This window comes from Trachinotus anak, unplaced genomic scaffold (assembly GCF_046630095.1).
Source record: "Trachinotus anak isolate AG129_WGS33_773 ecotype Australia unplaced genomic scaffold, CSIRO_AGI_Tana_v1 ptg000024l, whole genome shotgun sequence".
NCBI classification, from domain to species: domain Eukaryota; kingdom Metazoa; phylum Chordata; class Actinopteri; order Carangiformes; family Carangidae; genus Trachinotus; species Trachinotus anak.
This window is the reverse complement of record NW_027273875.1, coordinates 12,741,719-12,766,403: the sequence shown is the minus strand read 5'-3', so window position 1 is coordinate 12,766,403 and position 24,685 is coordinate 12,741,719. Positions and strand designations below refer to the sequence as shown.

General features: G+C 40.2%; 1 long non-coding RNA gene across 1 annotated transcript in view; it reads right to left on the bottom strand.

Moving 5' to 3' along the window:
- LOC139607405 (uncharacterized) overlaps nt 1-24,685 on the bottom strand; it is a 156,041-nt gene that overhangs the window by 116,626 nt on the left and 14,730 nt on the right. Inside the window, exon 2 of the long non-coding RNA XR_011684847.1 lies at nt 23,449-23,600. This is a non-coding gene — a long non-coding RNA (uncharacterized lncRNA). The remainder of the gene's footprint in view (nt 1-23,448; nt 23,601-24,685) is intronic.

Genomic DNA, 24,685 nt, shown 5'->3' with positions numbered 1-24,685 from the left:
CACCAGCGTGGGCTCTTCACTGATGAAAAGTGGCTGAGGGATAGCATTCAATTAGCACACTAGATTGACACAATCAGAACATGTAATAGGTTTTAAGGCCTTGGCTACAGGCTCATCACTTAACGACAGCGAACGGCTCCAAAAAGGTCATTATTAGCTAACTGACAGGAATATTCCTTTGGTCTCGCCCTATTAGGAGAGAAGCCTTCAGCTGGTTTTATTTCTACTGTGTAACTTGCCATGAATCCACCTACACTCACCACACACTGGGAAGTCCACATAGATGTGTCAGGTTGGCTCTAGAGGACCGTCATCACTGTGTGTTAGATAACGACAACTGTCCTAGAAACAACTGAAAGGACATTTTTATCTCCCTCTTTAAAAGAAAAATTCACATAAAACTTACTCCCTTTCTAAAATGTGTGTATTTTTATGTAATAAATTCACATGTAAATTTTTGTCTTCTCAAAATGAACCAGTATTGATATTTTACATGTGATGCCTGACTTTCTACTGGTGTCCTGTAGCTAACTGGCCACATACAAATATAATGTAACATTAAGGGGTGATTTAGACATTTTGTACTGCACTTCAAAGTTGTGGGATTCACAACAGACAAATCAAAATAGCAGAATCCTCACTTGCAGTCTCTAGTATGATCAATCAAAAACTAATCCTACAATTACCATGTGCAACTCTTCTTTTATTTATTTTTTGAAACTGTACTCAATAACAAACAATGCCATAGGGGTTAAGGGGTAAATACAACATAAAGTAGAAAAACAACAGTAAATATATTGAGAATATTTAATGCTTTGGGGTTTGTAGAGTATTGAATAGTTTATATGTATGGCAGCATTTGATTTTTAAAGGTTCTGTGTAATAAAAGTACTTTTGTGAAGGTAATAAAGGTGATAAAAAATATTTCTAAAATAGCATCCTTCATTAGAGGCTACTTTTTATTTTGAAGAGCTCCCTCCAGAGCCACAGCAGACATTATATAACGATTTTGGGCAGTACTCCTAGAGTCAAGGTAACTGTTGTGTCCCTTTCAATCTCACCCTGTCTGTATCATTTGACCATGGTCGTCACCAAACTGATGATTAACTTGGTATTCATAATCTGACTCCCTCACTCAATTAAAATATGCAAACGTAAGGGTTTGGGTTTCGGATGCAGGTGATTTAGCTAACAATCAGATCTGTTCCTAATCCAAGTTTATCAAACCTCTACAATCATCCCCAAATCTATCTGAAAAAGGTGCAGTTGGAACAGATGTGTGTGTGTACACACACACACACACACACACACACACACACACACTTGTACTTCTATCTTTGTGAGGACACTCATTGACATAATGCATTCCCTAGCCCCTTACCCTAACCTTAACCATCACAACTGAGTGCCTAACCCTAACCTTAACCCTAACCTTAACCTAAACCTAATTCTAACCAGAACTCTAAAACCAAGTCTTAACCCTCAAAATGTGATTTTAGGGTGTCTCAAAAAGTGAGGACCGGCCAAAATGTCCTCACTTTCCGAAAATGTCCTCACTCTGTTAGTAAAATACTTTTTTTGGTCCTTACTATGTAGCAAGTACAAGTACACACACACACACACACACACACACACACACACACACAACACCACACCACACCACACACACGGTTTACAATAGCAGCAAAGCTAAAGCAATTATGGAGGGTCTTCACAAGCCTAATTAAGGCACTTCAGCCATTTCCTGTCTATTGTTTTTGTTTTCATCTCTAACATGCAAATTGTGCTAATCTAGCAAATTACACACCTCGTCAAACAACCTGAGCAGATAAAAGACAGTTCTTTCAGATGACTATATGACTGTGCAGTGATGAAGATGTGAAGAGACAGTTTTTGTTCTGTGGCTCATGGTTTGTGATTTATTACCATCCATTAGTTAACAGTAATGTCCTGATCAAATGTAATGTGATTACTGATCTAAGCACCAAGCTGCAAATAAAATTAAAATGTATTTATTTATGTTGTTCTTTTGTGAGAGCCAGCCACCATTCTGTGTCTAAATAACACTGCAAACCCCCACAGGCCCTGTAACCTTTGACCCCTGTGCAGCAGAGAGGCTCCTCTGAGAAATCAGCCTGATTCCCTGCTGAGCGGCCTGGACAGCTTCAGTGAACAGGTTGATAAAATGAATCCCAGTGGCTGGCAGCGTCACAGCCACCCGCCTGACTAGATTATCGATCAGAGGGACATCAATGAATTTGGTTTTCTAGGTGACAGGTGAGAGCCCTCCATGGAAATGCTGTATGACATCACCTCCTACGCGCCACTCGAGATGATTAACGGCAAGCTGTCAGCACAGTGTAATCGCAGTCGATGCCTCATACCTTGCCCTTTTTTCTCTTCACTTCTCTTACAGTAAACCCAAGTGCATAACATTAGAGAGATGTTGATAGGATGAAGACCAAGACTAGTATAGGTGGGATGTAGACTAAATCACTTTACATAACCCATTAGGTGCTAAATGTACGGTACAAGTCTTACCAGGCTAGTCCCTTGGTTTTCAGTCAGATGAATATAAAGTATTCCACAGCGTACAGCTGGGAACTCATGGTTTCAGGGAGCTGAATTTATGATACTGTAAACTGTACCTGCATCTTCCCTGTGCATTTACTGTTAGGTCATGCATGATGTGACTCACCAGACAAGCCCCTCTGTATTTGTGAATGACACGTTTTCTTAGGTTTCCCATATGTATGAGCACTTACTGCCACTATAGTCATGATGATAAACAATAAAAGCTGTTTCATAGTTTTTAATATAACTATCTGTGCTGTACTTGACTATGGTCTCCCATGTCTGTGATGTTGTACACTTTTACAGGATTGTGACTTAAAGACCACTTCAGTTTTCATAAAGTATGTCCCAAATACGTTTCCCAGTAAAAAAAAATTTTAGTGCTTATTTCAGGCAAACAAGCTGTGGTATCAGAGCGGCAAATAATCAGCTTTAGGTCAATCATGTCAAGCTCAAACTATTTTTACATTAGATTATTTTTTTTCAACTTGTGATCAAGCTCATTTTGCTCTGTGTGCGATTTTATAGAAACCCAAAACACTGCATTAAAAATTCATAGTGTCCGTTTAACCCCTGCTGTGACAACAGTGCCTGCAGCCAGGAATGAAAAGCTCATTTCTAGTTGTATTGAGTGTTCAAGAAATTAAAAAATACAATTCTTTTCATAAAAGCTGAGCTTTCATATCAGTCCTTAAATGAATCTCATCATCCCAACAGCTTTAGCGATCACTATTAATAATATCCACTTTTCATAAAGCTGCTGATTTCTTTTATTTACGCTCAGTCGTCTCTGCTGGCTGCCAGTGGAAAGCGGGCCTGCATAATCACTGCTAATAAATTAAACCCAATAGAACTGTCACATCTCATTTGGACTCATTTGCACATGATTGTGTTTGTTTATGTTCAGTCTGGTTGTAAAAAAAAAAAAAAAAAAAGAAGCTTTGACTGGCAAATCGCTGGAATTAATGAATTTCACTACTGTCCCACTCCACCCTCCCCTCCTCCCCACGCTGCGTGAGAAATCAAAGCTGTTTCTGTTTCCTCTGGCAGAAACTCAACATGGTGGAGTGATCCCGAGTCGAACGCAGCTGTCAGACGTCAGACATCTCTCTTTGATATGCTGTGCGTGTGTGTGTGTACCTGTCTTTCTATGGGTGTGTGGACACATTTTTGTGATAAATCATCATTGTGAAGACATTTTGTCCGGTCTTCAACTTCAAATTGCTGTTTGAAGGTTAAGACATGGTTTAAGGTTGGGGGTAGGCATTTAGTTGTGATGATAAAGGTTGGGGTAAGGGGCTGAGGAACGTATTGTGTCGATGAGTGCTCTCACAACTATAGAGAGACCATCGTTTGTATGTGCGTGTGTGTGTTTGTCTCTGTCTCGTGGATTGTTGTGCATGTAATAAAAAGCAATCAGGTCCCTGGGGGCGATGATTAGTCTGGAGATGATAACAGGCACTGAGCTGAACGGTGAATGACATTCTGATTGTCACCTGCTAACTACTCTCCCTTTATTCTCTGTCTCACACAACCACAGTCTGTTGATTACAAACATTTACATTCTGAAACCTGTTTGCTCAGAAGTGATTTGAAAAACTACATTAAATGTTACAAACTGGATTCATCATACAACTGATGGAAACACAACAAAGCTAGAGTACAACCATTGTCACTATCTTACTTGAGTGTGTTAGCATGCTAGCATTTGTTAATTAGCACTAAACACCAAGTACAGCTGAAACTGATGGGAATGGCAGTGGGCCTGTATTCATTTGGTCATAAACGGAAGTACTGGACAACTTAAATGATAATGGGGATAATTAGTGACTGACATCAATATTATTACAATTTATCTTGACACCAAATGAATGTCTAATGAATTTCATGCCGATGCACCCTTCAGATGTTGAGACATTTTACTCCAGATAAACCAGTCAACAAACTCACCCAACAGTACTACAGTCCTTAAAGTCCTGCCACAAGCATGGCTAATAATCTAGACCTGAATAATTAGTAATTAATTGCATAACTCTTGTCACTACAGTAAAGTAACATGAATTACCATGCTTCAAAAATGTTTTCTGCACTGATTCTACCTACTTTAAAAATTTCTGTCCCATTTCCATTTTTAAGGTCTTATAGGCCTCGTAATGTGTTACAAATTAGCTGCAGAATCAGGTTTCACTTGATTTGTGGTCTACTCTGAAGAATCTAGTGACAATATAATACCATACATATCATCTACCTATATTATGAAAACACACATATTTAACTGACTATAAACAGGTTGGAGAAAGGGAATTTTTACTTTAAAACATTCACACAGATCATGAAGATTTCTTCTCTGCTTAAAACTAACAAATAAAAAAAATGTAAACTGCATATATACACACTGCATATACAGTATCTCACAAAAGTGAGTACACCCCTCACATTTTTGTAAATATTCTATTATATCTTTTCATGGGACAACACTCAAGATATGACACTTTGATACAATATAAAGTAGTCAGTGTACAGCTTGTATAACAGTGTAGATTTGCTGTCCCCTGAAAATAACTCGACAAACAGCCATTAATGTCTAAACCTCTGGCAACAAAAGTGAGTACACCCCAAAGTTAAAATGTCCAAATTGTGCCCAATTAGCCATTTTACCTCCCCGGTGTCATATGACTTGTTAGTGTTACAAGGTCTCAGGTGTGAATGGGGAGCAGGTGTGTTAAATTTGGTGTTATAGCTCTCACACGCTCTCATACTGGTCACTGGAAGTTCAACATGGCACCTCATGGCAAAGAACTCTGAGGATCTGAAAAAAAGAATTGTTGCTCTACATAAAGATGGCCTAGGCTATAGGAAGATTGCCAACACCCTGAAACTGAGCTGCAGCACGATGGCCAAGACCATACAGTGGTTTAACAGGACAGGTTCCACTCAGAACAGGCCTCACCATGGTCGACCAAAGAAGTTGAGTGCACGTGCTCAGCGTCATATCCAGAGGTTGTCTTTTGAAAATAGACGTATGAGTGCTGCCAGCATTGCTGCAGAGGTTGAAGGGGTGGGGGGTCAGCCTGTCAGTGCTCAGACCATACGCCGCACACTGCATCAAATTGGTCTGCATATGGCTGTCGTCCCAGAAGGAAACCTCTTCTAAAGATGATGCACAAGAAAGCCCGCAAACAGTTTGCTGAAGACAAGCAGACTAAGACAAGCATGGTGGTGGGAGTGTCATGGTTTGGGGCTGCATGGGTGCTGCCGGCACTGGGGAGCTACAGTTCATTGAGGGAACCATGAATGCCAACATGTACTGTGGCATACTGAAGCAGAGCATGATCCCCTCCCTTCGGAAACTAGGCCACAGGGCTGTATTCCAACATGATAACGACCCCAAACACACCTCCAAGACGACCACTGCTTTACTAAAGAAACTGGCCAAGCAAGTCTCCAGACCTAAACCCTATTGAGCATCTGTGGGGCATCTTCAAACGGAAGGTGGAGGAGGTCTCTAACATCCACCAGCTCCGTGATGTCGTCATGGAGGAGTGGAAGAGGATTCCAGTGGCAACCTGTGAAGCTCTAGTGAACTCCATGCTCAAGAGAGTTAAGGCAGTGCTGGAAAATAATGGTGGCCACACAAAATATTGACACTTTGGACATTTTCACTCTGGGGTGTACTCACTTTTGTTGCCAGTGGTTTAGACATTAATGGCTGTGTGTTGAGTTATTTTGAGGGGACAACAAATTTACACTGTTATACAAGCTGTACACAGACTACTTTACATTGTATCAAAGTGTCATATCTTGAGTGTTGTCCCATGAAAAGATATAATAGAATATTTACAAAAATGTGAGGGGTGTACTCACTTTTGTGAGATACTGTATATACAATCCTTAGGGGATAGTGGATGGATGGATAAATGGATGGATGGATCTATCCATCTATCTAAAACTGAAGACATTTTCTGTCCCATTTCCATAAGGTCTTACAGGCCTTGTAATGTGTTACAAATAAGCTGCAGAATCAGGTTTCACTCGATTTGTAGTCTACTCTGAAGAATCTAGTAACAATCTAATACCCCACATATCATCCTGTAACTTCAGCCTCCATCAGAAGTGATAAGTGGGGCAAATATATCTGCACTCCCAAGTTGTTTTTGGAAAACCTGGCAAAGTCTGTCTGGCTTTTGTCAGTGGGCAGTGAGAAACCCCAACATCCATCACCTCTGTCTCCTGTCTGGTACTGACCTGAACAGGAAGCAGGCCGCTAGGAAGAGCTCGCTGGTTAGAGTTCTCATCAATCAGCAGCACAACATTGTGATACCTGAGCACATCAGCTCACAACTCCTTCCTGTCTCCACAAATCACTGCTTTAAAATCTGAAGAGGAGAGAATATCAACACCGCCGGGGGGACTGCGAGTTTATTTATCTGGCAATTGGTCCTGTCTGCCTGCTTGTTTGGCACCATTTCTACACACACACACACACACACACTAAAATCTCTGTATTTATTAGTGCAGAAAAACAGAGAAATTAGCCTCACACATGTTTAAGATAAATACATGCTCATGCGCCCACAGTATATTGAACCTCAGCACTTCAGTATTGAGTATCTGACACGTCTGACGCACTGTTTACGAAAAACTGTTCAGTGAATGAAGAAGAAAAGATTCTGTTTCTGGTTTGTTTCGTCAATGATATTGAAATGAGCTGATTTTAAAGATAGTTTAGTTCATTTTATACTATATATTGTAGTGTAAAGTGCTTGTACAGTAGTTTGTGTGAAGGTAACATCTAAAGCAGCATTAAAGAAGTTTTCCTTTTTTCCTTTAAGCAATGTTAGACAAGTTACTTAATCTTTTTAATTCATTTCTCTTTATATGTTGATCACTGAAAAAGCCAGACATCATTTTACCAATTACTCAACTGCAAAAGTAAATAGTTACTTTACTTTCATTTCTCACCCCAATTACATCAAAGGTATAAAATATTATGTATTTAATGTGTTGAAATAGAAAAAAAAGAGAGCACGCATTAAGTCCTGTCCTCACACATACTCGCACACTCCAACTCCGACTAATCTGGGTGATTTCAAAAGAGTTTAGGTGTACCAGTAGGTAACCTTTCCAGGCCAGTGAAGAAGACAAGACCTAAATTAGGCAACTTTCATTCCTTGGAGTCTCATTCCTCCTGTTTTGGTGGAGGTAAAAGTCTTACTGCAGAACACTAAAAGTATCAATTAATATCTCTGCCAAAACTTTGGATTAAAAAAAAAAAAAGACTTCAAAACAACAACAACAATCAATAACAGCACTCTGGTTGAATTTATGAGTACATGAGTTCTCTACTACTTTCAACCTACTGTGCACACACAAACACACTTTTTTCTGAAACCATCAATGTCAAATCTCTCCAAACCTCCATTTCCACATTTCTAAATTCCACAATATCTGTACTTCTTGAAGTACAGTTTAATCTTTGAGGTTTATCAAGGGTGTGGAGCTTAAAAAACCCTACTAGGAACAATGCTTGCTGCAACCCCCTTTCCCCACTGCTTATCAGCTATTCAGGTAAGACACAAACTGAAGTGGTGCACTGTTATGCTGCTTACTCTGAGAGAGAGAGAGAGAGAGAGAGAGACGCTTCAGCTGTACAGATAAATAATGTAATGCCTCACGAGGTGAGGCATGTTTCCTGCCTAATCAACATGACTTCCTTTGATAGCAGCCTGTGTCAACATCCTTGCCCTGTGCTATACGTCTCGCTCAGCTGCTGCATCTTCCTACGCAACACCTTCCCTTTGCAGCATGGCAGAGACAACGAGATTAGAGAAGCCAGGAAAGAGAGGAAGCAGTGTTTTCCCTTAAAGGAAGGAAAGCTACATTAATGAGCAGAGGCTTGACAGTAGATTCTAATTAGGATGTTGAAATTGCTGTAAAGCCCTCCAAACGTCCTGTCCTCCATTCCTGTCGTGCTTCTCCGCTGCCTTGCTGCCTGTAACACTGCCACGCTGTGTGTAATATTTTAGGACATCAACAAATCATTACCCAGTCATTTTGAGGCAGCAGAGACGTTCCAGTAAATAAATAAAAAGATTGTCCGTATGACCGACAGCCTCCTCAAGCCTTTATATCCTTATTTATTGTGTGCCACTAGGTTGGGCTTAAATGTAACTCTCCTAGATTGCTAATTTAGATTTCAGATTCATTACTTTTATAAAATTGTCTTAATTAAAACATAAAGTACACATCTCATCAAACAAATACATTAAAAACACATGGGATGAGGAGCAGAACGTACACATGGTAACAACATAGTACTTTAAGGAGGAGGGATACGCAACACTAGGGCCTCTGATGCAGTCATTTTACTTTGAATTCAATAGGTCAGCACCTCAGGATAAAATCTTGTAATCATCTGACTAGTGTGTGGAGTCCTGTAAGACATTAAACAAAGCAACAAAAGACCTCTAACATGAACATGATTCAAACCTGATTCTAAGGACCAGCATTCCCTTTTCACTCGTTTCTTTAGATACTAAATTAAACTGCTCACACTGTCAGCCCCTAACTGCATCTGAAAATGACACTAAGGAGCTGTGACAGTGAACCAAAACAGTGAAGTTGTAACACCAAAGCAATGAGCTGAAAGATGCCATAAAGCTACCTAAATTTTGTGAGTTGGGTGACTATTCTGTGATAATTTTTCAGACTGCGCCAAGCAGGAGGTTACATGGGAGCTGACAGTATCCTGGGAGGAGCACATGGAGGACGCTCACAAGAGGAAGCTCTCCAAATACAAGCAGTTGGTGGAGCTGTGCAGAGAGCAAGGCTGACGGGCTCTCTGTGACTCAATTGAAGTGGGCAGAGGTTTTGCAAGGCTCTCACTCTGTCAAGTTCTGACTGGACTAGGGATCTCGGGAGCAGCAAGGAAGGGGGCCATACGCCCTATATGTAAAAATATTAACTGGAGCGGTTGAAGTAAAAAAAAAAAAAAAAAGAGAGAAACACTGATCCATAGAACTGAAAATAAAAAGAATGCATCTGAATAATTAGAGACATCAAAGGAAGGAGACTCCACTGGACTCTATGTTCAGTCTAAAACATGGCATTTGTCATTGCATTTGCATTCTTCTAGATTCTAGTGAAGTCAATCCTTGCAAAATTTCAGCTTCATGTCAGATTATCCCATCAGAATGGAATGGAAATGAACAGCACTTATTGACCCCAATCCTTCCTGCAGTTCAAAAAAATCAGGATAAATGCCAAGGACAACAAGTTAGACAATCAAGAAGATCCTGTGTGTGTTAATTTGGTAAAACAAAAAATGCTCAGTGTAGCACCTTCAAACATTTAGGCTCTAACACAGAAAAAGATTGGAAAGGCCCATGTGGAGGTTGGAAAGGTTTGACAAAGTGGGGGTCATCTTATATTTAAGGACTAGACAGTTAAGTGTTCAAAACATCAACATTTGTTGTGAATGGAGCAAGTATCTTTATAGCTATGGTATCTCAGAGAGTACTGAATTATGGGTTGTGTTTTAGCTCCAACAATGCTAATCTAGCGAGTGTCTTCAAGTTCATTTATTATAGTTAGTGAGCACTGCAAGTGTTTGCTTAGCCAACTTTAAGCTGCAGGATTTTCAAGACTGGTGTAACATGTTCTGTTGCTGAGGAAATTATTTCATACAATTTCAACACAGCTGTCACAGATGATGAGCTCAAAAAGGCCGTCTGAAAAATACTAACTGTGACAGTGAGAGAGGAATCGAGTCACTAAAGCACCTTAGTCAGCTGGTTTGTGACTACACAAACTGAAGAAGTGACCTGTCTACAGACTGAACAGAAATTAGCCAAACACTATTACATTGTCAAATAGCAACTCAAATCCATTCACTATAAGTCATGTTTTAACAATGGTATTTTGTATGACGCACAGTGTGATCACTCACATTAATGTGAAGGATCACATTTGCTCAGTGAGGACATTTGTTCTCCTTTTCTTCTTGCTCATGTCTCAGTAAAACAACCCATGCTGTTTTTATAAATATTGTAATGATAATGGTCCAACAAATGTATAAAAATATAGGAAAGATGGATAATGTACAACACCTGTAATGACTTTTTTTTAAATGTTTTTCTTTTTCTCATAACCCTTTTTATATAAAGGGACTTGAGTATTATGCCTGTACACCCTAACCTTTTGGTTTAAGTTCATTTAGATTGGTTTGGTTTTTCTTTAGTTACTTTTTTAGGTATTTGTTGCCTTTATTTTGATATTTACAGTTAGAGAGAGAGACAGGAAAGTTAGAGAGAGAGAGGGAACAACATGCAGCAAAGGGCCGACGGCCAGACCCAAACCCTGGCCGCCAGTACCAGGACAGAGCCTTTGTGGCACATGTTCCACCTGGTAAGCCCCTGGTTTTTCTATTCTGTATTTAGTTGGGGGTTTTTTTTGTATTTTTGATGACTATGGTTTCGTTTACTTTACTAGTCCTTAGACTGCTCCTGTATTATCTACTTTAACCTACCTAAGGATCCATTCCTTTTGTAAGCAATAACCCAAAAATCATCACATTGTTTGAGTGGACTTTGAAAAAAGGAGGAAAAAAAAAAGATAATGGTCCAGAATATAAATAAAATCTTTTTTTTTTTTTTATGGCAAACCCCAAAATACAACCCCGCAATGATGCAGATGCACTGAACCTGATATAATCTAAGGATGTGTTGTTTCCAAACACATGGACACCAAATACTCCCTCCAGTAATAACGAAGCACTTGTTCCTGACTCTCTTCTCCACTAAATCTCTGGTCATGTTCCAGTAGTTTTATAGATTGTACAATTGTGAGTACAATATCGTATTGGAACAAAATGAAGAGAACAGGAACTATTAAACCAATTTAACAGGGGGCAGGAGGATATTGTGTTTTGTTGAATTTAGGACTAGTGCCAAAAGCAAAGAACCATGGTGTGTATCGATCTGTCTGGCTGTAAAGGTGCTTCAGAATCTGAGCAGAGTTTGTGAAAACATGACCTGGCAGACAGATCCATCTTATCTCCTTTGAAATGAAGTCAGGCTGATTTAAGTTAATTTGATTCCTCCTGATCCGATTTCAACAAGCTTGCAGACGATCATAACTTTCTTTCTTCTCCCCCTGCCTCATTCCCTCCGTTCTTTTCATGACTCTGAAATCTTACACTGTAGGTTATGATGGTGGTGCATCCGTATTATACAGCTCTAATGGATCAGATAGTATCTTTGTATCAGAGCGTAGAGTCAATCCCTTTCCTGGGAATCATCTATTCCAATGAAGCCAGTATGTTAAAGGGTCAACTTAACTACTGAGCTGGGCACCAATGACTCAGGGGAAGAAGAGTGTGTGTGTGTGTGTGTGTGTGTGTGTGTGTGTGTGTGTGTGTGTGTGTGTACGCAGAAAGTTGAAAGAGGGAGAGAGCTCATTTCGCAGGCCCAGTCTTGCACCCATCTGGCCAGCGCTGACTTTCCCTTTGAACAGAACCCTGGGAAAGATCAGTGGCACTTCTTTGGGAGAAGCTTTAGGACACCCTCTTTGCATGAGCAAATGCTAATGCTTCACTGTACTTAAGATTTGTGAGCAGTGGGGACCTATCGGCACACAAGAAAAGAGCCTATTAAGGCATATTCCCAAGAGTGGTGGGCTGGAAACTGCAGGGCGCAGGGCTGTCATGCTCAGTTGAGGCTTTGAGAGCATGGTTTGGCACGCAGTGTGACAGCAACACTGGAAGACTAGAGAGAAATGAGGAGTAGTTAGACACTGGCCACAGTCAGTGAATCATCATTGAACCAAAAGATTTTCCAACAACTTTGCATTGCCCCTCAGTCCCATGGGTGGCAAAGCATCTTTATCTATGTCCCATATGACTGCCGTAACAAAAGATCTGTTAGAAACTGTGGTGAGTTTTAATACCACTGGAGTAATATATGTTTCTCGACTGCGCCAGTGCTGTGATATAAAACTGAACTTCCCTGCATAACAGTCAGACCATGCTTTCTGCATTTTCAGCCACCAAAGGCTCAGTTTTTTTCTTTATTCTTAATACTTTTGGTTCATAGTAGAAGGCACAAAGTAATGCTGCCTCTGTCTTTTTGTCAGCATTGTCATCTTGTTTGAATAAACTTTGGTGGAACTGTCACTTCACAAAACAAACCCAAGGTTTCGTGCTTCGCTGTGAGTACCCATGTTGTGACCAGTCCATTGATCCGAACAGTGGAAGCATCTGTGCACAAAGGCTGATTAAAAAAAGTACTGCAAGTTAACACAACATGCAAGATTAATAACAACACACAGCGTCTGCCCAGTTTTTGACAGAAAACATTTCACATTGACCACTCATGACAACCATGGATGGCTGTTAATGGGGCCAGTGTTGTCAAAAATTGAAGGCCTTTCTGTTTCTGAGTCTATGTTGTGCTCACCAGGGCTGCATGATTATTTCAACAATCACAACCTCAGTTTTATGTGACGTCAAAAATGTGCATGAAAATGCTGCAAATTTCACCCTTTTCAAACTGCATCAACAAATGGCAACTGCACGTAACCCCATGTGACAAGCAGGAGGAGGGAGGAGGACAGGTTAGCACTGCACTGAAAGAAAAAGCTTTTTAGAAATAATAAAAATGTGTCAGACGTGGTGGGAAAGAACAAACAGTTATCCACCCCCAGTTCTGACAAAAACATTATACTTGTACCATAAAAATGTGTCTAGTCTGTTGTGTGAACCCAGATTCAAAGACAATCAAAAAGAACCTATATTACTTTGCAAGCAGTAGTAACATCATAAATTTTTGTTCAATCACAGAAAAATTCAGTGGAAAATCCCTGTCATCCAAAAACTTAACAGGCAATTAAAAACACTACATAGATTAATACTTATCAGCCAAGTGAAAGGTGTACATGGTGATACTCATTAATGTTTCGCTCGTATACTACTCAGTCTACTACTTCCTGCCAGTGTTCATGTTGTGCTCTAATGTTATACATTTATGTTCAGTGTCAAACAGAACCATGGCAGAAATGTGAAAAATACATTATTAGGAGGCTGCAGTAGATTTATGGCCAGGCTGAACTATGAAATCATACATGAGCGTGAGAGTCTGTGTTTATCAGTGCTGACTTCACCACATACAGACTGTGAGGATCCTGGAGGATCACACAGGGCTATTAATACCTGCAAGCATTTGTAGGTGGAAAGAGTTTATTTAACACTGTGAAAGTAGCTTCACTTCATACCTTGAACTGGTCAAGGCCTCAGTATTTTTGAGGCACAGGCTAAAGACAAACTGTGTATTTTTAATTGTTATCATTGTTTAAAGACACATACAGGAAGCCTATCCTTTACCTGTGGCTAATGATTATGTTGTTTGTATTGTCTGCATAAAGACAACATGGATTACAATTAATATTTTTTGGAGGTAAAAAAGGTGTCCCCAACAGTCGTGGGAGAATTGACTAGACTTATGAAGCTCTGTAGTTCACATGATGAATTCTGATGTGATTGTGAAATGTTGTGTGTAATCAAAATGCCACAAACTGACATCGGAAACCTGAGGCCAGGTAGAATACAAACATTATATGCATTATATACATCCATTTAAGTACAGATTGGATGTTACATAACTGGAGCTACGTACACGATGTCAAGAGGACAGCAATGTGTGGGGAAACAACAAACTTAGGCCCTGAGCTCCTTGAAAAGGTTTATGGCCTTGATGGAAGCATCTCTGATTGTTCACTTGGAACGCCTTTCTATAAAGTTACCAATGTAGCTGAGCAGACTGTGATCGTGTGTTATCACAGAGATGATTCACAGGCAAACATCACCACCCTGTGGCCATGGGCAGATTTCCCTCTGCAAAGACGCAGGTACATGACAGTAGAGAGATTGGTTTCCCATGCATACATACAGCCCTGTATGAACAAGGAACAACTCTCTTACTGTTGCAGATCACATGAAATCATCTCTAAATCCCCTTTCTGTAGGACTTTAGTCAGAGTCAGCAGCTCCTGAAGCTTTCTGTCCCATTCCTAATTCTAATCTGCTCCAGACTAATGTTACGGTTTGTGTGGGCAGCCTTCTGCCCGCGAGGGGGGTGGAGGAAGTGAAGGTCAACATGGCCTAACTTTAAAGTGATGTGACCCCTTGGTGCTTTCCCATCAGCTGAGAGCCTATAAGACATCTGCGGCAATGAATTAGTGCCATCGACAAGAACATTTCACAAGAAATGAGACGTAGCTTAATGACGGTCTGGCAGCATTTAATGGCTGTTGGAGACACACTGCTAAAAGACGGTTTAAAACGATGACTCATTTTATGTGTCTGAAAAGCGCTCATTTGCTGCCTTAAGTGGAATGTGTTTAACAACACTAATTCCTGACTAACACACATTCCTGTGATCTAGGAGATGAATTCAACTATTGATTTTTCCCCCCGTCGGCTCCCTTAGTTTAATCACAGGCTGGGCCACCAGAAAGCACGCAGACACTTTGAGCAGCGCTTCTCATTCATCCAGACACTTGCCTCTACATTGATATACCACATGCTTTGGATTAGCCTCATTAGTCAACTGTGCTAGAGATTTCCAGCTGCTTGGAGTATCACATGTACAGGTGGGGACTTAATGGAGAACCTTGTGTCTTTAAGGGACCAGGAGATTCAAAGATAAAAAAGGAGTCCATCTCTCTCCTTAGATCATAGTGTTTTTCATCTCTGCTTGTCAATCCTCACTTATGTCATAACATTTTTTACAGAATTAAAAATTATTATGGCATAAGTGACCTTTGAACTCCACATTCAGGTCTATGTGTCATGCTGTTGAAGCTAAAGCCACTGTTACCTTTGTTAAAGACACAAAAATGTCTTCAGTATGTGAAGCATCTCTGTAATAAGAGGTGTAAGAGGTAATGATTTTTCCTATAAACGGCTACAGCCATCTTGGGATTAGTTCAATTACATCACTTTGTGATCTGTCAGAACTAAATCTTCTTCACATCATTATAACTCAGTGTGAAGTCTTTAAATGTACAAAAACTAAAAACGCTGATCTGCTGAAATTATTCTTTCAGTAGAAAAAAAACAAAACTACAAACTAAAAACAGGATATAGATACTGCAGCTACAACGCCACAACAGGTGTGATCCTTCATGTATTTGCTTGAAATGAGGAGTTTAACATTTCACTATGCAGCACGACTAACATTACTATTCCTTATTATGGAACTACAAAAACTTCTCTGAACTAAACAAATTGCTAAACTTTAACACAATGCATAGTCATATCTTGTGGATGTTTTTTTTTTAAACCAAAATTCCCAAAGTTGGTGTTTCTATGTCAAGCAGTAGTACCTCTGATGCACTGCAGTATTTTCTCACATCCTCTTGAAATTAAGACTGAAAAACCGACCCTCACAGGTATATACTGTATATCTTGTAACCAAGGCCTAATTCCCACCACCTAACATTGGCCACAAAGCGTTTCAATGCGGAGCAGCCCTCCACCAGACCATTTGTCAAAAGGACAAAGTGCTCTTTGATTAAAACTGCTGTGAGCAATGCATTACAACTGACAAATGGCCTCCCACTTATCCCTCTGCACCAGCACTATGATAAAGCTCCATCCTTGCACCACCCCTAATAGGAGCCACTGTCACCTTATAGAGACCCAATTTAACACATATCGTGGGGTGTAAATTGAATGATGATGGCTCTCTAATGGGCCAACAGCCAGCCCAGCTTCCGTGAACCTCAATTTTTCGTAATCTGTTTCTGTTTGCTGTTTTATTGTATATTGTATTTGCTTTTAGGAAATTGTTTTTGTGCAGAAGACTCTAACCTTTGGGTAGCTTCAGACGAGGACAAATTTTTTCCATGTGTCACTGATACAAAAACACAAAAAGAAAACCATACAGCAGATGTTTTAGTGTTTTCTGTGTACTGACAGACCCTCTTGTCATAAAAGTTTGACATTTGCGGATCTGCCAGCAGAAGCGGAGGTTGCTGGTGGAGAGCTGACAGCTGGAGGCTGATTGTTGATGAAAGGTTGATCGCTCAACCCCTCCATCACCACAGTCTCCAAATATATATATATATTTTCACTACACACTACACACTACACACTACACACACACACACACACACACACACCCTCTTTAGCCATTGGACCTGCCCATCACTTTGTTGCTACTCACCATGAAGCGCTCTCAGAAACACGCTGATTTAACACATTACCAACCACAACCTCTAAAAACAACTATTCTCTTTTGAAGCACTCGTGACACACGGTTCAACCGAAAAACACAACATCCTGGTTCAATGTTTCAACCTTTTTATATTTAAACTGTATAAACAAGTGTGAAGAACAGTGAAAAGCATTGCAACAATGGCTCTGCAACAAGGGCAAGTCAACTGTCAGTCCTGAATCAATGTGCTAAAAACCCTAATTTTAGTTTATCTAAATCTGTGAAATGGTGAAGAAGTGATTTTTCTTTCTGTAGGGGATGATAGTTTTGATAAAGAAAGTAAATCAATACAGCACAAGAACCTCTGTAATAAAACTTCTATAAAAACCCAGGGGCCCAGTGGGGCTGAGCTTTAGATATGAGCTTACTGCTACAGCTACAGGGTTCCACACTACGACCACAACTGTCCCATATCCAGTGTCTAAGATACACTGATAAGGTGACTATTGAGACCGACTGAGCCAATAAAGAAGAAAAAGTACTTCTTTCAACGACAATGGCTAATGTAGTACTCGTAGTTGCGGCACAAGGGAAATCCTATACTGTATGTGTTTTGTAGTCAGTGTGGCCCATCCACTGCAGGCAACTTGTTACAGAGCCAACCTAGTTTCATCTTGAAACTTTGACGTTGCACAACAACAGTAAGAAACACAAAACCTGCAGGGACCACCTGAAACCCTGAGCCCCTCCCCACTTCTCAGTGGTTAGATGAGAGTAAATCACATGCTGGTGTGATCAACTGAGAAAGTGGAAAATGTAGTCTGGACCTTGAGGTACAGATAAAGTCAAAGTTCCAAAAACACAGATATGAATGGTTTTTAACCTCATGTAGTCAGTGTTTAAGATTTACTTATAAGGTGACCTATTGATTAGGACTTTGCTATATTATATCCTGACAAAGAAATCATATTGTACTTTTTATGAGAATTTCAGTGATGTGTTGAATAATCTAAATCTTTTCTGATGCTGTTCTCACAGCCTTTGGATCGAGATAGATAGATAGACAATTGATAATGAAATGGAATTCAGCAGTGCATTTGATCCAATGTGAAATTTAAATCGTTTTCCATTATTCTTTGATATCTTGGAGATGTCAGCTGGATACTACACAGTGTACCTTTATGGTCCATAAAAGTGAAAAATTCTCCTCTCTGGGAAGGAGGATGAGGCCAGCTGAAGCATTATCAAATCCATACTCCATAGAGTTTCCCAGTAAGATGTCCCCAAACAATGTTAGCAGCTGGACTGACTGCTTTTACATGTCAGGGAGTGTTTATTAGAGCAGTAGACCCTGGCAGACTTTCCCCTCAACCACTGGCTGGTTGTCAGACATACAAATAAATGTCAAATTTAAATTAAGACCATCAGAATCATAACAATGTCTTTAAAAAGATCAAATAAAACATTATGTAAAACCTAAAACCAAACATCATCACTCAGTTGCAGATAGACATTACACACCCCAATAAAAACACAAAAGCACTTTTGTTTCTGTTGATGAAAAATGTGCAGATCTTGAATTCTCTTAAGGACATAACCAATTTCTGATACAGGCAGCCTGAGTGAAAAGACAGAGTAAATTTCTCCCTGTCTCCCTCTCACTCTCTGATCTCAGAGAGCTGGGCCTCAGGTGAAGACAGCTGTCACCCTGATCTACAGCTCCCTGCAGCCTCAGTAATGTAGGCCAGATTGCCTGAGTCTCTGGAAATGACGCAGTCATTGTGCAGGAAATTGGAAATCAATTCTTGTCATCACTGAACATAACTCCCTTTTTTTTAGCAGAGCCACATATTTGTGCTCTGACAAAGATACTGCAACCGTAGGAAAATGGAGGTGGACAGGAGCAAGATAAAAAAAATGAGAAAGGAAACACTGGAGGGAAAGCAAAGCAACACTGCGAGTTCAAACCTTATTCAAGTGTTACATTTTAACATGCATCCTGGCTGGATGTACACATCACTATATCAATTTACAATAAAATTAATGTTGATGAGTAATTGCAAAGCCAGTGACGTCTTTAATCCTGCATAACCTCGAGGCAACATGTGACCTCTGAAATATTAATTTATAAATAGAGACACTAAAACAATAAGGATTTCTCCGTCACTCTGTCCTCAGGGTAAAGAGTGCTCATTAAACAGGGTTCCTCAACAGTAATTCTCAGTAATGAGTTTTCTTAACATATTGGAAGAGTGCTCTTAGCAGGACCAGGGTTGGTTTCCTGGAGCTCGTCTTAACATTGTTTACAACTTGATTTATTTCTTCAAGGAGACTTGCACTGTCCCACACAGAGTGTGGTACTAAAGGCGATAATGGTGTGTTAGTGAACTGTAAATCAAGGGAAGGGGCACTTTTGTGGACACAGGAAGTGTTGATATACTATATGTAATGCATGTAGGTCATAGCATGAGGCATGACACAGTACAGTGCTCCTGCATGCTGAGTGCTTCATAATGACAATCCCAAGGGCGCCTGGGCTCAATAAGAAGCAATCAGCAACAGTGGCACACCCTCCCCAGGTCTCCTCCATCTTCCCACACGGCACTGCTCCCAGTCAGCCCCCATCCATTATGCATCAAAACCTGCACTACAAATCTCCTCAAATAGAACAGAGTGTCAGGCGTGATGAAGAACAATCGACCAAGGGGAGGGAATCAAAGCGCCTAAATTCCCAGGATGAAAAATATTCCACTTTGCTCTCTGATGTTGTTCTTTGTTTTCTTTGTTTGTGTTGTTATTCAAGTTGTATGCTCATCTCTCTCGTGGGATGCTTGCCGAGGCGCAAGTCATCCGTCATCCTAATTGGTTGTGTTTAGAGAGCAACAGTTGTTTTTGATAGAGAAGCTTTTCCACTCCTTCGGTCAAAACAAAGCTGCAGTTCTGCTATCAAAGATGGATAGCTATGTAAATGGGAGTAGCCACAGATGTGATTATCCCAGCCTTGTCTGTTCGTCTGAGAAGTTTTTGCCTCAGTGTGTTCAGCTGTCGTAATCTAGCATCCTTAATCTTTCTATGCCTGGAACACAGTCAGTTTCAGATGGATGGAAGCCAGTAGCTGCTGTGTCTGCTTTTAATGGGATTACATTCATTAAGATGTTACCGGGTATGTTAAGATTGAAGAAAAACTCACAGGGTGCCTGCAACTCTCAGGAAGACAGTTCCGTAAATCAAATCAGGATAAGTTGGCAATAATGACCTCAAATGCCTTTTTTGATAAAAACTGAAATTTCAGGAGAAAAAAAAACTTGCTCATGAAACCATAACGCTTTGCAACAAAACCACAGAGTTGAACAGAACAGAAAAGAAAAAACTAACCACAGAAATGATGTTTAACTCTCCAAAAGTAGATTCCAAGAAGCTGAGAAAGCCAACAAGTAGGTAATAAACAGAACAAAAGCACACTGTGGTCCCCACCACAAAAAAGAAAAACAATATTTTATAAAAATATTATTTATTCGTGTTTTTAAGGGAAAAAAAATCTGTCTCAATATGGACTTTTGGGAGGCGTAAAATTAAATGGAAAACAGATGTCCTGTTTAAGTTTAAGATTCAACATCAATAAATCAAGAAAAGTAGTTCAACTACTTCAGTTAACTGAATGGATAGTTTTCACGGCATACAATGTGAGCTGAGTGACATTCTTGAACTGTTTTCTAGCAACTCTTTGAGGTGGACTGTACCTAGGGTTTACAGTGAAGGACAAATCTGGCCCCTGGTGATATATTGGACAGCAGGGAACTATGGGAAATCCATCTTTGTCAGTCTGCTACTTTACATGATAACAGTATTGCTCATAAAGGCCCATTTTTCACTCCATCCAATCTCCTCACATCTTCCATTTCCTCCCACCATCTCCTGTCAGATTGACATTTAATGGCACTGATCAACCATCAATCATATTAATGTGTATTATCCAAGAAATCACATCACTTTTTACAACCTGACTGACTCATTCGGTCATTAAAATTTTAGATTCATGCAGGTTTGGGAAAGTTTTCATAAAAAGTCAACCTCTTTTCACTTATAAGTCAGGCCTGTGTGAATTTGAGACCATCCTCACCAACACTGGTTGTTGGTTCAAATGCTTAGAAAGACCTAAAGTATGTTTCCATTTATCTATGACAGTATGAACTATGACTGCAGCAGAGGCAGAACTAGAAAAAGTATCAAGTCTTCTGTCTGTAATTTTTAACCATCACACTACAACGGATTCAAAAAATCTCCCCAAAAGAACTGCAGTAGAAAACAAGCTAGCGGTGATTAATGTGTGTTGTCCTCACTGACAAATAAATGAAAATGAAATGAAATTTTAAAAAGCGCCACAAAACTAGAGACTGCTAGAGACTACTCCTTTTAACTATGTCTACAATCATTTGTGAACCTTAACCATATAGTATGAGTTGGCTAAATCTAAACAAAGTTAATAATAAATGTAGAAGATCAGAAAACAATCACATCGACCGTTTTTATTACAGCTGAACAACAGCATACATGGTGAGATGTGCCTAAAGTTGGGTGAGCAAGCCTTTGGAGGCTCCAACTGACCCTCTCTTCCAATGTTACAGCTTTTTGAAGCTGACTCAAAGTAATATCTTTCACAATGCTTGTAATGTGTATAATGTTGTATTTAAGCTAAATCACTGACTTCAAATTTACCTTCCCTTGCACTCATACAAGACTAGAAAAAATCTTAGGTTAAGAAACGTAAACTTAAATGTACAAGTTATAGTGTCATTTGCAGAGGTCCATAGGTGTGGAAAGAGCTTGATAAAATGTCACAATCTGTCTGCTTAAAGCAGCAGTTGTTACTAAAATATGATTCAGCTTGTATACCCTGAAAGGCTGGGATCTTCAGAACTGGTTGCTCTACTGTGCTATTATTTTTATTTGCCATTTATTGCTGATTGTATATCTTGCCTATTGAATTAATGTTTGGATTGATGTGATAATTAAGGTGTTACATTTTCACCCATTGCTATAATCATGTTTGTAAGCTCTTAGTTGTATTCTATTATGATTTCTGTGATATAAATGAAATTAAATTAAATGAGGCCCAGTATGCTTGTAAAATAGTGGCGGTCAGCCCAACTGGAGCACCAGGACATTTCCTGGTGGCCTGGGCAGCTTTGGCCTCCACCGTGTGCTTCACCAGCAATAACAGAGCAAGCAGGAATGAGTTGACCTCAGTTGCCACACTGCTTACCTCTTATGTACATGATGGCTAACTCGCTGAAGCTGCGGCTCATACACATCTGTGTGTCCACACTGAATGTTGCTGCTGTGGTGCCGCTAATGCCAGCCCTATCTTTAAATACCGAGTTTGCCTTAGATAATAGCATCAATAACAGAATGTTCGATTTCATTTCCTTACCTGAAAATAACAAACAAGGTTAGCCTATAAAGCGATCTGGTGGCTTGCGTGAGCAGGGTGGCCTGAGAGGAAGTAAAATTCTTGGCCTCAATTACTGTTTCAGTCTGTCCTTGATGTAAAATTATGTTTTGACCTATCATTATTCTCTAGCACTGACCTCATCCACCTTTAAGCTGGCTTTGTGTCCTACCTTAACCCCTGCGGGGACCAGGTCTTACATCTACATTGTATCTGGCGAGGTTAAACTACACTGGCTGGCCCCACTGACTTGATAATCAGTTTTATTTTAATCCCAGGGCTTGCTCAGTTGTCCAGCCACAATCGTTGTTTAATTAAGTCTTCTAGCCTTACAAATAGCCTCTAATTAGGAGCCGCAGTGGTATCAGAAACTACTCCATGCATGAATGTCTCTGCATATGTCTTACCAAAGAAAAACTGAAATGTTTTTAGCTTCCTTCTGTAACACCACCTAACAAAAGCTAACAATACCCAGCTACCAACATGTTAAAACAAATTAGCATGTTGCCATCACTGACAGAATGTGGCTGAGCTCACCACAGGAACCAAACAGCAGAACATACACCTCTGTCCACAGCGTCCTCAGCTAACAACAACTAGCCAATGACCCTCACAAATGTAATTCCAGTAGTAGAGGTGCTAGATCAGAAATGCTCATGTGGGTCATTTAATGAGGCAATGACTAATCACTTGTTTTGTCATTTATATTGGATGAGGACTGACACCAAATGATTGGTGTCAGACATTTAGCTAAAAGAAGTCCTTGATCAAACTCTACTGGTGCCCATTAAAAACAGGATTCAAACACTTTTCTCATCAGAATTGTAGGAAAAAAAAAAAAAACTCTCGCATAGTTAATTTATTTATATATCCTCTGCTTTTGGCCAAGTTTCTAATTTATTTGTGACTGGTAGCAGAACATAACCACATTTCTTCACTCCACTCTGACGTGTAGCGGTCCTCATTAAAGTGTCGCACACATGCAAAGCACAACATCTGGAAACCCACAGCAGTTGAGCCAGCTCAGTGTGACAGGTGTGAATGAAAATGCACATATAAAACAGAGAGAGGTTTAAGTCACACTGAAGTTCTCAGGATCAAGCCCTGACTGCGCTTCCCGCCCACCATCACACGCACGCACACGCATGCATGCACACACACACACACACACACACACACACACACACACACACACACCACTGGTGAGCCTACCTTTTCAGGCCATCCTCCATCTGCTTGGCCTTCTCTGTGGCTGCAGCCAGGAGCCACAGGAGCATATGTCAGTGTTTGGATTGGAGAGCTGAATCAAGCTTTCTGGGTCAGCCTTTCATCTGGTCCTTTGATGGGCCTAACTAGCTCTGCAGCTGTGGATGAGAAGGTGGATAGCACATGCACTTGTTCATGTGTGCACTTTATATGCAGAAATTTAATTGTGTCAAAGTTATTGAGATTCAAATTGGGTCTTTTTCTAAAGCAAATGAAACACGTTTCCACTTTTTCCCAGTGTACTTGGCTCAGGAATTCTTCAGGGCTGGTCACTCCAACTGACATCATGTGGTGAAGCTACATCCACTGCTGGCTACTGGCCATGTTGCCAAGAAAACTGGTATCAAAGATGATTCTTTAAAAATAACTGCCAGCTTTCCATGAAATCTACTGTAGATATTTCAGGTCCAAAAATGATGAGCCCTATTGATTTTCATGAAGCTCTATTTGTATTAATGCAGGATATTGTAGGTTGTTTATGAACATGCACAAATTAGATACAGACATTTACAAGTCACTGCGACCTCTTGCCTGACTTACACATCATTGCTATACAGCTACATGATAATATAATGTGTTCAATGTGCTGCTGTCACAGCATTTCAGACCAGTATGACTTTTGTAAGGTCACATTAGTCATGTTCGTGTGTTTCTCAACACATATCATTATTCCTCATGATAACTGCAGGCGTTGAGATATGAAAATACCAAATGAGTGTGGAGGATGGGAACCTGACAAAGTCGATGCCATGACATCTGTGTCAAAACAGCAATTACATGCTGGCCTGACTCATAACGATAAACACAGAGCTGGGTTACAGAGACCGTGAACACTGTCTCATTGCGCCAAGGTCTCCGAATTCAATTAGAGACACTCACACACGTGCACAAGCTCTCAGGGTGCTGGCAGCTCAATCAGGTGTGGAAACCTTGCTATCACTGATTTAACTGAGAGACAGTTCCCTGTGTGTGTGTATGTGTGCTTGTACTTGTATCTTTGTGAGGACCAGTTTGAGTTTTAGACAACTTTTTGGCTGGTCTTCGCAACTTCTAAGGGATGTATGAGGGTGAAGACTTGGTTTTAGGTTTTAGTTGAAATGGGCTAGGGAATGCATTTTATCAATGAGGGCCCACACAAAGACAAAAGTATGTTTGTGTGGTTGGGTGTGTGTGTCATACTGTC